This window comes from Lissotriton helveticus, chromosome 11, assembly GCF_964261635.1.
Source record: "Lissotriton helveticus chromosome 11, aLisHel1.1, whole genome shotgun sequence".
NCBI lineage: Eukaryota > Metazoa > Chordata > Amphibia > Caudata > Salamandridae > Lissotriton > Lissotriton helveticus.
In genome coordinates, this window is record NC_136072.1 from 1,082,369,671 (window position 1) to 1,082,382,646 (window position 12,976).

General features: G+C 42.7%; 6 non-coding genes across 6 annotated transcripts; all 6 read left to right on the top strand.

Annotated features, from left to right (window-relative positions):
* The first annotated feature begins 1,698 nt into the window (after positions 1-1,698).
* Positions 1,699-1,838, top strand: LOC144793635 (U4 spliceosomal RNA). The gene has a single exon (XR_013603115.1). It is a non-coding gene; the product is annotated as a U4 spliceosomal RNA (small nuclear RNA).
* Positions 1,839-3,758: 1,920 nt separating this feature from the next.
* LOC144793636 (U4 spliceosomal RNA) lies at positions 3,759-3,898 on the top strand. The gene has a single exon (XR_013603116.1). It is a non-coding gene; the product is annotated as a U4 spliceosomal RNA (small nuclear RNA).
* A 1,901-nt stretch (positions 3,899-5,799) lies between these two features.
* Positions 5,800-5,940, top strand: LOC144793139 (U4 spliceosomal RNA). Its single transcript, XR_013602798.1, has one exon. It is a non-coding gene; the product is annotated as a U4 spliceosomal RNA (small nuclear RNA).
* A 1,927-nt stretch (positions 5,941-7,867) lies between these two features.
* LOC144793681 (U4 spliceosomal RNA) lies at positions 7,868-8,007 on the top strand. Its single transcript, XR_013603157.1, has one exon. It is a non-coding gene; the product is annotated as a U4 spliceosomal RNA (small nuclear RNA).
* Positions 8,008-9,936: 1,929 nt separating this feature from the next.
* LOC144793169 (U4 spliceosomal RNA) lies at positions 9,937-10,077 on the top strand. The gene has a single exon (XR_013602823.1). It is a non-coding gene; the product is annotated as a U4 spliceosomal RNA (small nuclear RNA).
* Positions 10,078-12,006: 1,929 nt separating this feature from the next.
* Positions 12,007-12,146, top strand: LOC144793767 (U4 spliceosomal RNA). Its single transcript, XR_013603235.1, has one exon. It is a non-coding gene; the product is annotated as a U4 spliceosomal RNA (small nuclear RNA).
* The last annotated feature ends 830 nt before the right edge of the window (positions 12,147-12,976 follow it).

Genomic DNA, 12,976 nt, shown 5'->3' on the forward strand with positions numbered 1-12,976 from the left:
CACAGATTCGCTTGGGTCAGTGATGGGCAGAGGACAGGCTTTGTTTCTGCTCTCTGAGGTGACTCGCAGTCCGGCGCAGGGCTGGGCTCTTCCGAGGTCTCATCTCCCATTCAAATGTGCACTAACCGCCCAGAAAGTTTTTTTCTGGGAGCGAAGGCGTTTGTTATCAGTAGGAAAATGTGGAGAGGGTTCATACAGATTGTATGGAGTGTTTGAAACAGACCAAGAACTGACAAAGCTCTTGTTTTTGCCGTTTGACATTATGTAAAGTTTATTTCTAATGCTCTTTGTGGCACTGAGTAATTGATGTTACCCAGCTCTATGACAGGGGCGTAGCTTCTGTTGGTGCAGCAGGTGCAGTTGCACTGGCGCCCACAGACCTGCGGGACGCACTGAACCCTGATTATTGCGGTATTTTATAATCCAAACTTCAACAAGGGGGCCTATTTTCTTCCTTGCTCTAGGGCCGATTTTTTCACCTGAGAGCCTTGAAAGACTGCATGGATCCTCCCTGATTTGAATCGGTGACAATGAGGTCAGGCAAAGAGCTCTTGCATGGCTGCATCAGCCCAACTGGGCTACCAGATCTGGCACATTTGTATGCTGCATGCAGACGGAGACACACAACGTACACACAGCCTTATATAGGGCAAGTATAAAAATCTGTATTGTGACGCAGCTGCGGCGTAAATGTTGCGGCCCATTTACAATGTGACGCATCTAGGGAGATGTGTCACATTGTAAAGTCCCGCATCACATTATACCTGCGTCAGGTATAATGTATGCAGGGTGGGCGTTCCCACGCTAAAAGCCTTCTAGAACTGACGCACTGAAATCTACAAGATTTCACTACATCACTCTACGCCTTCACTGTGTCAAAATCCCTACGCCTGCACAGACCAGGCATAAGTTATGACTCAGGGCTTTTTGCGTCACTTTCATGAGCATTTCCAGCAATGCGTCACTTTTGTGCCAACAGATGCGTCAGAATTTCTGACGCATCTGTTAATCCTTGCGCCATGGAGCGCTGTATTGTAAATACAGCACATTCATCGTGGCACAAGGACATTCAGCACTGACTCAAGGAAACTTATGCATCCATGCAGTTGCGTCAGGTCCTTGTGAATCTTCCCCTAAAATGTTTTGGAAACCAGGAAACCAGTATATTGTACCTCCTAAAGCTAAAAATGAAATGCAGCAAATGCAACTATGTAGTGCCATGAAATGGCAGACGTGCATTATGGAATATGGAAAAATGTATCTATAATTTATTTTCCTTTAAATTGATTGCCGTTCCTTCTCTAGTAAACATTTGAAGACAGTGGGACCTATGAGGATGCTATTATGAATTTGTGCTTCTTATATTTTCCACAACCCATGGTTAGCAGCCTAGATCTCATCTTTGTGTGAAGGTATATCTGCCTGAGCATCAAATCCATAACTTGGGAGGGTGCTGCTTACCTGTACAGCTATTTAGCATACAATTTCCCATAATTTGCTGCCTGTGGCTATCGACGGTTTGAGGCAGAGAGCTGATAGAAATTAGTAAAACAACACCATTATATGTCTTATATTGCCTATCAGAAGCAGTGAAGGAGTAGTTATGCATAAACAGATAACATCTTTTGAAAAGGAATCATGTTCTTTGTAACATGAGGTACTAGGGCAAGTGTGCATGAAATTCACACTAAATTGTTTAGCTTTGCGCAGTGGCAGTATCGTAGCCAATGAGGTTTAACCGAGGCGCGATTATTGCTTATTGAAAACTTTACCCAATACCCCGTCATGGAGACTTGAAATATAGTCGAAATGGCAATTTTTGACAGTCTCTTCGGAGACTGGAGAATATGTAATTAAAAAAAAAGATAGTTTATTTTGCAATGCAATTTACTTGCAGGTTTGTGATCTGTGACAAGGACAAAACGGTGACTCTATTTGGCTTCAGTTTACTCTTTACGTTCTCTTTTTTTTTCTCAGCTTTTTAAATACAGCAGTAATTTAGGGATTTATTTTCCTTGATGAGTTTTCGTTATTCTTTTATTTCTTCCCCTTTGTTCTCATCTTTGCTCCACGGATTCGCTTGGGTCAATGAAGGGCAGAGGACGGGCTTTGTTTCTGCTCTCTGAGGTGACTCGCAGTCCGGCGCAGGGCTGGGCTCTTCCGAGGTCTCATCTCCCATTCAAATGTGCAATAACCGCCCAGAAAGTTTTTTTCTGGGAGCGAAGGCATTTGTTATCAGTAGGAAAATGTGGAGAGGGTTCATACAGATTGTTTGAAACAGAACAAGAACTGACAAAGCTCTTGTTTTTGCCGTTTGACATTATGTAAAGTTTATTTCTAATGCTCTTTGTGGCACTGAGTAATTGATGTTACCCAGCTCTATGACAGGGGCGTAGCTTCTGTTGGTGCAGCAGGTGCAGTTGCACTGGCGCCCACAGACCTGCGGGACCCACTGAACCCTGATTATTGCGGTATTTTATATTCCAAACTTCAACAAGGGGGCCTATTTTCTTCCTTGCTCTAGGGCCCATTTTTTCACCTGAGAGCCTTGAAAGACTGCATGGATCCTCTCTGATTTGAATTGGTGACAATGAGGTTAGGCAAAGAGCTCTTGTGTGGCTGCATCAGCCCAACTGGGCTACCAGATCTGGCACATTTGTATGCTGCATGCAGACGGAGACACACAACGTACACACAGCCATATATAGGGCAAATATAAAAATCTGTATTGTGACGCAGCTGCGGCGTAAATGTTGCAGCCCATTTACAATGTGACGCATCTAGGGAGATGTGTCACATTGTAAAGTCCCGCATCACATTATACCTGCGTCAGGTATAATGTATGCAGGGTGGGCGTTCCCACGCTAAAAGCCTTCCAAAACTGACGCACTGAAATCTACAAGATTTCACTACATCACTCTACGCCTTCACTGTGTCAAAATCCCTATGCCTGCACAGACCAGGCATAAGTTATGACTCAGGGCTTTTTGCGTCACTTTCATGAGCATTTCCAGCAATGCGTCACTTTTGTGCCAACAGATGCGTCAGAATTTCTGACGCATCTGTTAATCCTTGCGCCATGGAGCGCTGTATTGTAAATACAGCACATTCATCGTGGCACAAGGACATTCAGCACTGACTCAAGGAAACTTATGCATCCATGCAGTTGCGTCAGGTCCTTGTGAATCTTCCCCTAAAATGTTTTGAAAACCAGGAAACCAGTATATTGTACCTCCTAAAGCTAAAAATGAAATGCAGCAAATGCAACTATGTAGTGCCATGAAATGGCAGACGTGCATTATGGAATATGGAAAAATGTATCTATAATTTATTTTCCTTTAAATTGATTGCCGTTCCTTCTCTAGTAAACATTTGAAGACAGTGGGACCTATGAGGATGCTATTATGAATTTGTGCTTCTTATATTTTCCACAACCCATGGTTAGCAGCCTAGATCTCATCTTTGTGTGAAGGTATATCTGCCTGAGCATCAAATCCATAACTTGGGAGGGTGCTGCTTACCTGGACAGCTATTTAGCATAAAATTTCCCATAATTCTCTTCGTGTGGCTATCGACTGTTTGGGGCAGAGAGCTGATAGAAATTAGTAAAACAACACCATTATATGTCTTACATTGCCTATCAGAAGCAGTGGAGGAGTAGTTATGCATAAACAGATAACATCTTTTGAAAAGGAATCATGTTCTTTGTAACATGAGGTACTAGGGCAAGTGTGCATGAAATTCACACTAAATTGTTTAGCTTTGCGCAGTGGCAGTATCGTAGCCAATGAGGTTTAACCGAGGCGCGATTATTGCTTATTGAAAACTTTACCCAATACCCCGTCATGGAGACTTGAAATATAGTCGAAATGGCAATTTTTGACAGTCTCTTCGGAGACTGGAGAATATGTAATTAAAAAATAAGATAGTTTATTTTGCAATGCAATTTACTTGCAGGTTTGTGATCTGTGACAAGGACAAAACGGTGACTCTATTTGGCTTCAGTTTACTCTTTACGTTCTCTTTTTTTTTCTCAGCTTTTTAAATACAGCAGTAATTTAGGGATTTATTTTCCTTGATGAGTTTTCGTTATTCTTTTATTTCTTCCCCTTTGTTCTCATCTTTGCTCCACGGATTCGCTTGGGTCAGTGAAGGGCAGAGGACGGGCTTTGTTTCTGCTCTCTGAGGTGACTCGCAGTCCGGCGCAGGGCTGGGCTCTTCCGAGGTCTCATCTCCCATTCAAATGTGCAATAACCGCCCAGAAAGTTTTTTTCTGGGAGCGAAGGCATTTGTTATCAGTAGGAAAATGTGGAGAGGGTTCATACAGATTGTATGGAGTGTTTGAAACAGAACAAGAACTGACAAAGCTCTTGTTTTTGCCGTTTGACATTATGTAAAGTTTATTTCTAATGCTCTTTGTGGCACTGAGTAATTGATGTTACCCAGCTCTATGACAGGGGCGTAGCTTCTGTTGGTGCAGCAGGTGCAGTTGCACTGGCGCCCACAGACCTGCGGGACCCACTGAACCCTGATTATTGCGGTATTTTATATTCCAAACTTCAACAAGGGGGCCTATTTTCTTCCTTCCTCTAGGGCCCATTTTTTCACCTGAGAGCCTTGAAAGACTGCATGGATCCTCTCTGATTTGAATTGGTGACAATGAGGTCAGGCACAGAGCTCTTGTGTGGCTGCATCAGCCCAACTGGGCTACCAGATCTGGCACATTTGTATGCTGCATGCAGACGGAGACACACAACGTACACACAGCCATATATAGGGCAAGTATAAAAATCTGTATTGTGACGCAGCTGCGGCATAAATGTTGCCGCCCATTTACAATTTGACGCATCTAGGGAGATGTGTCACATTGTAAAGTCCCGCATCATATTATACCTGCGTCAGGTATAATGTATGCAGGGTGGGCGTTCCCACGCTAAAAGGCTTCTAGAACTGACGCACTGAAATCTACAAGATTTCACTACATCACTCTACGCCTTCACTGTGTCAAAATCCCTACGCCTGCACAGACCAGGCATAAGTTATGACTCAGGGCTTTTTGCGTCACTTTCATGAGCATTTCCAGCAATGCGTCACTTTTGTGCCAACAGATGCATCAGAATTTCTGAAGCATCTGTTAATTCTTGCGCCATTCATCGTGGCACAAGGACATTCAGCACTGACTCAAGGAAACTTATGCATCCATGCAGTTGCGTCAGGTCCTTGTGAATCTTCCCCTAAAATGTTTTGAAAACCAGGAAACCAGTATATTGTACCTCCTAAAGCTAAAAATGAAATGCAGCAAATGCAACTATGTAGTGCCATGAAATGGCAGACGTGCATTATGGAATATGGAAAAATGTATCTATAATTTATTTTCCTTTAAATTGATTGCCGTTCCTTCTCTAGTAAACATTTGAAGACAGTGGGACCTATGAGGATGCTATTATGAATTTGTGCTTCTTATATTTTCCACAACCCATGGTTAGCAGCCTAGATCTCATCTTTGTGTGAAGGTATATCTGCCTGAGCATCAAATCCATAACTTGGGAGGGTGCTGCTTACCTGGACAGCTATTTAGCATACAATTTCCCATAATTCTCTGCGTGTGGCTATCGACTGTTTGGGGCAGAGAGCTCATAGAAATTAGTAAAACAACACCATTATATGTCTTACATTGCCTATCAGAAGCAGTGGAGGAGTAGTTATGCATAAACAGATAACATCTTTTGAAAAGGAATCATGTTCCTTGTAACATGAGGTACTAGGGCAAGTGTGCATGAAATTCACACTAAATTGTTTAGCTTTGCGCAGTGGCAGTATCGTAGCCAATGAGGTTTAAACGAGGCGTGATTATTGCTTATTAAAAACTTTACCCAATACCCCGTCATGAAGACTTGAAATATAGTCGAAATGGCAAGTTTTTGACAGTCTCTTCGGAGACTGGAGAATATGTTATTAAAAAAATAAGATAGTTTATTTTGCAATGCAATTTTCTTGCAGATTTGTGATCTGTGACAAGGACAAAACGGTGACCATATTTGGCTTCAGTTTACTCTTTACGTTCTCTTTTGTTTTCTCAGCTTTTTAAATACAGCAGTAATATAGGGATTTATTTTCCTTGATGAGTTTTCGTCATTCTTTTATTTCTTCCTCTTTGTTCTCATCTTTGCTCCACAGATTCGCTTGGGTCAGTGATGGGCAGAGGACAGGCTTTGTTTCTGCTCTCTGAGGTGACTCGCAGTCCGGCGCAGGGCTGGGCTCTTCCGAGGTCTCATCTCCCATTCAAATGTGCACTAACCGCCCAGAAAGTTTTTTTCTCGCGAAGGCGGTTGTTATCAGTAGGAAAATGTGGAGAGGGTTCATACAGATTGTATGGAGTGTTTGAAACAGACCAAGAACTGACAAAGCTCTTGTTTTTGCCGTTTGACATTATGTAAAGTTTATTTCTAATGCTCTTTGTGGCACTGAGTAATTGATGTTACCCAGCTCTATGACAGGGGCGTAGCTTCTGTTGGTGCAGCAGGTGCAGTTGCACTGGCGCCCACAGACCTGCGGGACCCACTGAACCCTGATTATTGCGGTATTTTATATTCCAAACTTCAACAAGGGGGCCTATTTTCTTCCTTGCTCTAGGGCCCATTTTTTCACCTGAGAGCCTTGAAAGACTGCATGGATCCTCTCTGATTTGAATTGGTGACAATGAGGTCAGGCACAGAGCTCTTGTGTGGCTGCATCAGCCCAACTGGGCTACCAGATCTGGCACATTTGTATGCTGCATGCAGACGGAGACACACAACGTACACACAGCCATATATAGGGCAAGTATAAAAATCTGTATTGTGACGCAGCTGCGGCATAAATGTTGCCGCCCATTTACAATGTGACGCATCTAGGGAGATGTGTCACATTGTAAAGTCCAATATCATATTATACCTGCGTCAGGTATAATGTATGCAGGGTGGGCGTTCCCACGCTAAAAGCCTTCTAGAACTGACGCACTGAAATCTACAAGATTTCACTACATCACTCTACGCCTTCACTGTGTCAAAATCCCTACGCCTGCACAGACCAGGCATAAGTTATGACTCAGGGCTTTTTGCGTCACTTTCATGAGCATTTCCAGCAATGCGTCACTTTTGTGCCAACAGATGCGTCAGAATTTCTGACGCATCTGTTAATTCTTGCGCCATGGAGCGCTGTATTGTAAATACAGCACATTCATCGTGGCACAAGGACATTCAGCACTGACTCAAGGAAACTTATGCATCCATGCAGTTGCGTCAGGTCCTTGTGAATCTTCCCCTAAAATGTTTTGAAAACCAGGAAACCAATATATTGTACCTCCTAAAGCTAAAAATGAAATGCAGCAAATGCAACTATGTAGTGCCATGAAATGGCAGACGTGCATTATGGAATATGGAAAAATGTATCTATAAATTATTTTCCTTTAAATTGATTGCCGTTCCTTCTCTAGTAAACATTTGAAGACAGTGGGACCTATGAGGATGCTATTATGAATTTGTGCTTCTTATATTTTCCACAACCCATGGTTAGCAGCCTAGATCTCATCTTTGTGTGAAGGTATATCTGCCTGTGCATCAAATCCATATCTTGGGAGGGTGCTGCTTACCTGTACAGCTATTTAGCATACAATTTCCCATAATTCTCTGCATGTGGCTATCGACGGTTTGGGGCAGAGAGCTGATAGAAATTAGTAAAACAACACCATTATATGTCTTACATTGCCTATCAGAAGCAGTGGAGGAGTAGTTATGCATAAACAGATAACATCTTTTGAAAAGGAATCATGTTCTTTGTAACATGAGGTACTAGGGCAAGTGTCTATGAAATTCACACTAAATTGTTTAGCTTTGCGCAGTGGCAGTATCGTAGCCAATGAGGTTTAACCGAGGCGCGATTATTGCTTATTGAAAACTTTACCCAATACCTCGTCATGGTGACTTGAAATATAGTTGAAATGGCAATTTTTGACAGTCTCTTCGGAGACTGGAGAATATGTAATTAAAAAATAAGATAGTTTATTTTGCAATGTAATTTACTTGCAGGTTTGTGATCTGTGACAAGGACAAAACGGTGACTCTATTTGGCTTCAGTTTACTCTTTACGTTCTCTTTTGTTTTCTCAGCTTTTTAAATACAGCAGTAATTTAGGGATTTATTTTCCTTGATGAGTTTTCGTTATTCTTTTATTTCTTCCCCTTTGTTCTCATCTTTGCTCCACGGATTCGCTTGGGTCAGTGATGGGCAGAGGACGGGCTTTGTTTCTGCTCTCTGAGGTGACTCGCAGTCCGGCGCAGGGCTGGGCTCTTCCGAGGTCTCATCTCCCATTCAAATGTGCACTAACCGCCCAGAAAGCTTTTTTCTGGGAGCGAAGGCATTTGTTAGCAGTAGGAAAATGTGGAGAGGGTTCATACAGATTGTATGGAGTGTTTGAAACAGAACAAGAACTGACAAAGCTCTTGTTTTTGCCGTTTGACATTATGTAAAGTTTATTTCTAATGCTCTTTGTGGCACTGAGTAATTGATGTTACCCAGCTCTATGACAGGGGCGTAGCTTCTGTTGGTGCAGCAGGTGCAGTTGCACTGGCGCCCACAGACCTGCGGGACCCACTGAACCCTGATTATTGCGGTATTTTATATTCCAAACTTCAACAAGGGGGCCTATTTTCTTCCTTGCTCTAGGGCCCATTTTTTCACCTGAGAGCCTTGAAAGACTGCATGGATCCTCTCTGATTTGAATTGGTGACAATGAGGTCAGGCAAAGAGCTCTTGTGTGGCTGCATCAGCCCAACTGGGCTACCAGATCTGGCACATTTGTATGCTGCATGCAGACGGAGACACACAACGTACACACAGCCATATATAGGGCAAATATAAAAATCTGTATTGTGACGCAGCTGCGGCGTAAATGTTGCGGCCCATTTACAATGTGACGCATCTAGGGAGATGTGTCACATTGTAAAGTCCCGCATCACATTATACCTGCGTCAGGTATAATGTATGCAGGGTGGGCGTTCCCACGCTAAAAGCCTTCTAGAACTGACGCACTGAAATCTACAAGATTTCACTACATCACTCTACGCCTTCACTGTGTCAAAATCCCTACGCCTGCACAGACCAGGCATAAGTTATGACTCAGGGCTTTTTGCGTCACTTTCATGAGCATTTCCAGCAATGCGTCACTTTTGTGCCAACAGATGCGTCAGAATTTCTGACGCATCTATTAATCCTTGCGCCATGGAGCGCTGTATTGTAAATACAGCACATTCATCGTGGCACAAGGACATTCAGCACTGACTCAAGGAAACTTATGCATCCATGCAGTTGCGTCAGGTCCTTGTGAATCTTCCCCTAAAATGTTTTGAAAACCAGGAAACCAGTATATTGTACCTCCTAAAGCTAAAAATGAAATGCAGCAAATGCAACTATGTAGTGCCATGAAATGGCAGACGTGCATTATGGAATATGGAAAAATGTATCTATAATTTATTTTCCTTTAAATTGATTGCCGTTCCTTCTCTAGTAAACATTTGAAGACAGTGGGACCTATGAGGATGCTATTATGAATTTGTGCTTCTTATATTTTCCACAACCCATGGTTAGCAGCCTAGATCTCATCTTTGTGTGAAGGTATATCTGCCTGAGCATCAAATCCATAACTTGGGAGGGTGCTGCTTACCTGTACAGCTATTTAGCATACAATTTCCCATAATTCCCTGCGTGTGGCTATCGACGGTTTGGGGCAGAGAGCTGATAGAAATTAGTAAAACAACACCATTATATGTCTTACATTGCCTATCAGAAGCAGTGGAGGAGTAGTTATGCATAAACAGATAACATCTTTTGAAAAGGAATCATGTTCTTTGTAACATGAGGTACTAGGGCAAGTGTGCATGAAATTCACACTAAATTGTTTAGCTTTGCGCAGTGGCAGTATCGTAGCAAATGAGGTTTAAACGAGGCGTGATTATTGCTTATTAAAAACTTTACCCAATATCCCGTCATGAAGACTTGAACTATAGTCGAAATGGCAAGTTTTTGACAGTCTCTTCGGAGACTGGAGAATATGTAATTAAAAAACAAGATAGTTTAGTTTGCAATGCAATTTACTTGCAGGTTTGTGATCTGTGACAAGGACAAAACGGTGACTATATTTGGCTTCAGTTTACTCTTTACGTTCTCTTTTGTTTTCTCTGCTTTTTAAATACAGCAGTAATTTAGGGATTTATTTTCCTTGATGAGTTTTTGTTATTCTTTTATTTCTTCCACTTTGTTCTCATCTTTGCTCCACGGATTCGCTTGGGTCAGTGATGGGCAGAGGACGGGCTTTGTTTCTGCTCTCTGAGGTGACTCGCAGTCCGGCGCAGGGCTGGGCTCTTCCGAGGTCTCATCTCCCATTCAAATGTGCACTAACCGCCCAGAAAGTTTTTTTCAGGGAGCGAAGGCATTTGTTATCAGTAGGAAAATGTGGAGAGGGTTCATACAGATTGTATGGAGTGTTTGAAACAGAACAAGAACTGACAAAGCTCTTGTTTTTGCCGTTTGACAATATGTAAAGTTTATTTCTAATGCTCTTTGTGGCACTGAGTAATTGATGTTACCCAGCTCTATGACAGGGGCGTAGCTTCTGTTGGTGCAGCAGGTGCAGTTGCACTGGCGCCCACAGACCTGCGGGACCCACTGAACCCTGATTATTGCGGTATTTTATATTCCAAACTTCAACAAGGGGGCCTATTTTCTTCCTTGCTCTAGGGCCCATTGTTTCACCTGAGAGCCTTGAAAGACTGCATGGATCATCTGTGATTTGAATTGGTGACAATGAGGTTAGGCAAAGAGCTCTTGTGTGGCTGCATCAGCCCAACTGGGCTACCAGATCTGGCACATTTGTATGCTGCATGCAGACGGAGACACACAACGTACACACAGCCATATATAGGGCAAATATAAAAATCTGTATTGTGACGCAGCTGCGGCGTAAATGTTGCGGCCCATTTACAATGTGACGCATCTAGGGAGATGTGTCACATTGTAAAGTCCCGCATCACATTATACCTGCGTCAGGTATAATGTATGCAGGGTGGGCGTTCCCACGCTTAAAGCCTTCTAGAACTGACGCACTGAAATCTACAAGATTTCACTACATCACTCTACGCCTTCACTGTGTCAAAATCCCTACGCCTGCACAGACCAGGCATAAGTTATGACTCAGGGCTTTTTGCGTCACTTTCATGAGCATTTCCAGCAATGCGTCACTTTTGTGCCAACAGATGCGTCAGAATTTCTGACGCATCTGTTAATCCTTGAGCCATGGAGCGCTGTATTGTAAATACAGCACATTCATCGTGGCACAAGGACATTCAGCACTGACTCAAGGAAACTTATGCATCCATGCAGTTGCGTCAGGTCCTTGTGAATATTCCTCTAAAATGTTTTGAAAACCAGGAAACCAGTATATTGTACCTCCTAAAGCTAAAAATGAAATTCAGCAAATGCAACTATGTAGTGCCATGAAATGGCAGACGTGCATTATGGAATATGGAAAAATGTATCTATAATTTATTTTCCTTTAAATTGATTGCCGTTCCTTCTCTAGTAAACATTTGAAGACAGTGGGACCTATGAGAATGCTATTATGAATTTGTGCTTCTTATATTTTCCACAACCCATGGTTAGCAGGCTAGATCTCATCTTTGTGTGAAGGTATATCTGCCTGAGCATCAAATCCATAACTTGGGAGGGTGCTGCTTACCTGTACAGCTATTTAGCATACAATTTCCCATAATTCGCTGCCTGTGGCTATCGACGGTTTGAGGCAGAGAGCTGATAGAAATTAGTAAAACAACACCATTATATGTCTTATATTGCCTATCAGAAGCAGTGGAGGAGTAGTTATGCATAAACAGATAACATCTTTTGAAAAGGAATCATGTTCTTTGTAACATGAGGTACTAGGGCAAGTGTGCATGAAATTCACACTAAATTGTTTAGCTTTGCGCAGTGGCAGTATCGTAGCCAATGAGGTTTAACCGAGGCGCGATTATTGCTTATTGAAAACTTTACCCAATACCCCGTCATGGAGACTTGAAATATAGCCGAAATGGCAATTTTTGACAGTCTCTTCGGAGACTGGAGAATATGTAATTAAAAAATAAGATAGTTTATTTTGCAATGCAATTTACTTGCAGGTTTGTGATCTGTGACAAGGACAAAACGGTGACTCTATTAGGCTTCAGTTTACTCTTTACGTTCTCTTTTGTTTTCTCAGCTTTTTAAATACAGCAGTAATTTAGGGATTTATTTTCCTTGATGAGTTTTCCTTATTCTTTTATTTCTTCCCCTTTGTTCTCATCTTTGCTCCACGGATTTGCTTGGGTCAGTGATGGGCAGAGGACGGGCTTTGTTTCTGCTCTCTGAGGTGACTCGCAGTCTGGCGCAGGGCTGGGCTCTTCCGAGGTCTCATCTCCCATTCAAATGTGCACTAACCGCCCAGAAAGTTTTTTTCTGGGAGCGAAGGCGTTTGTTATCAGTAGGAAAATGTGGAGAGGGTTCATACAGATTGTATGGAGTGTTTGAAACAGAACAAGAACTGACAAAGCTCTTGTTTTTGCCGTTTGACATTATGTAAAGTTTATTTCTAATGCTCTTTGTGGCACTGAGTAATTGATGTTACCCAGCTCTATGACAGGGGCGTAGCTTCTGTTGGTGCAGCAGGTGCAGTTGCACTGGCGCCCACAGACCTGCGGGACCCACTGAACCCTGATTATTGCGGTATTTTATATTCCAAACTTCAACAAGGGGGCCTATTTTCTTCCTTGCTCTAGGGCCCATTTTTTCACCTGAGAGCCTTGAAAGACTGCATGGATCCTCTCTGATTTGAATTGGTGACAATGAGGTCAGGCACAGAGCCCTTGTGTGGCTGCATCAGCCCAACTGGGCTACCAGATCTGGCACATTTG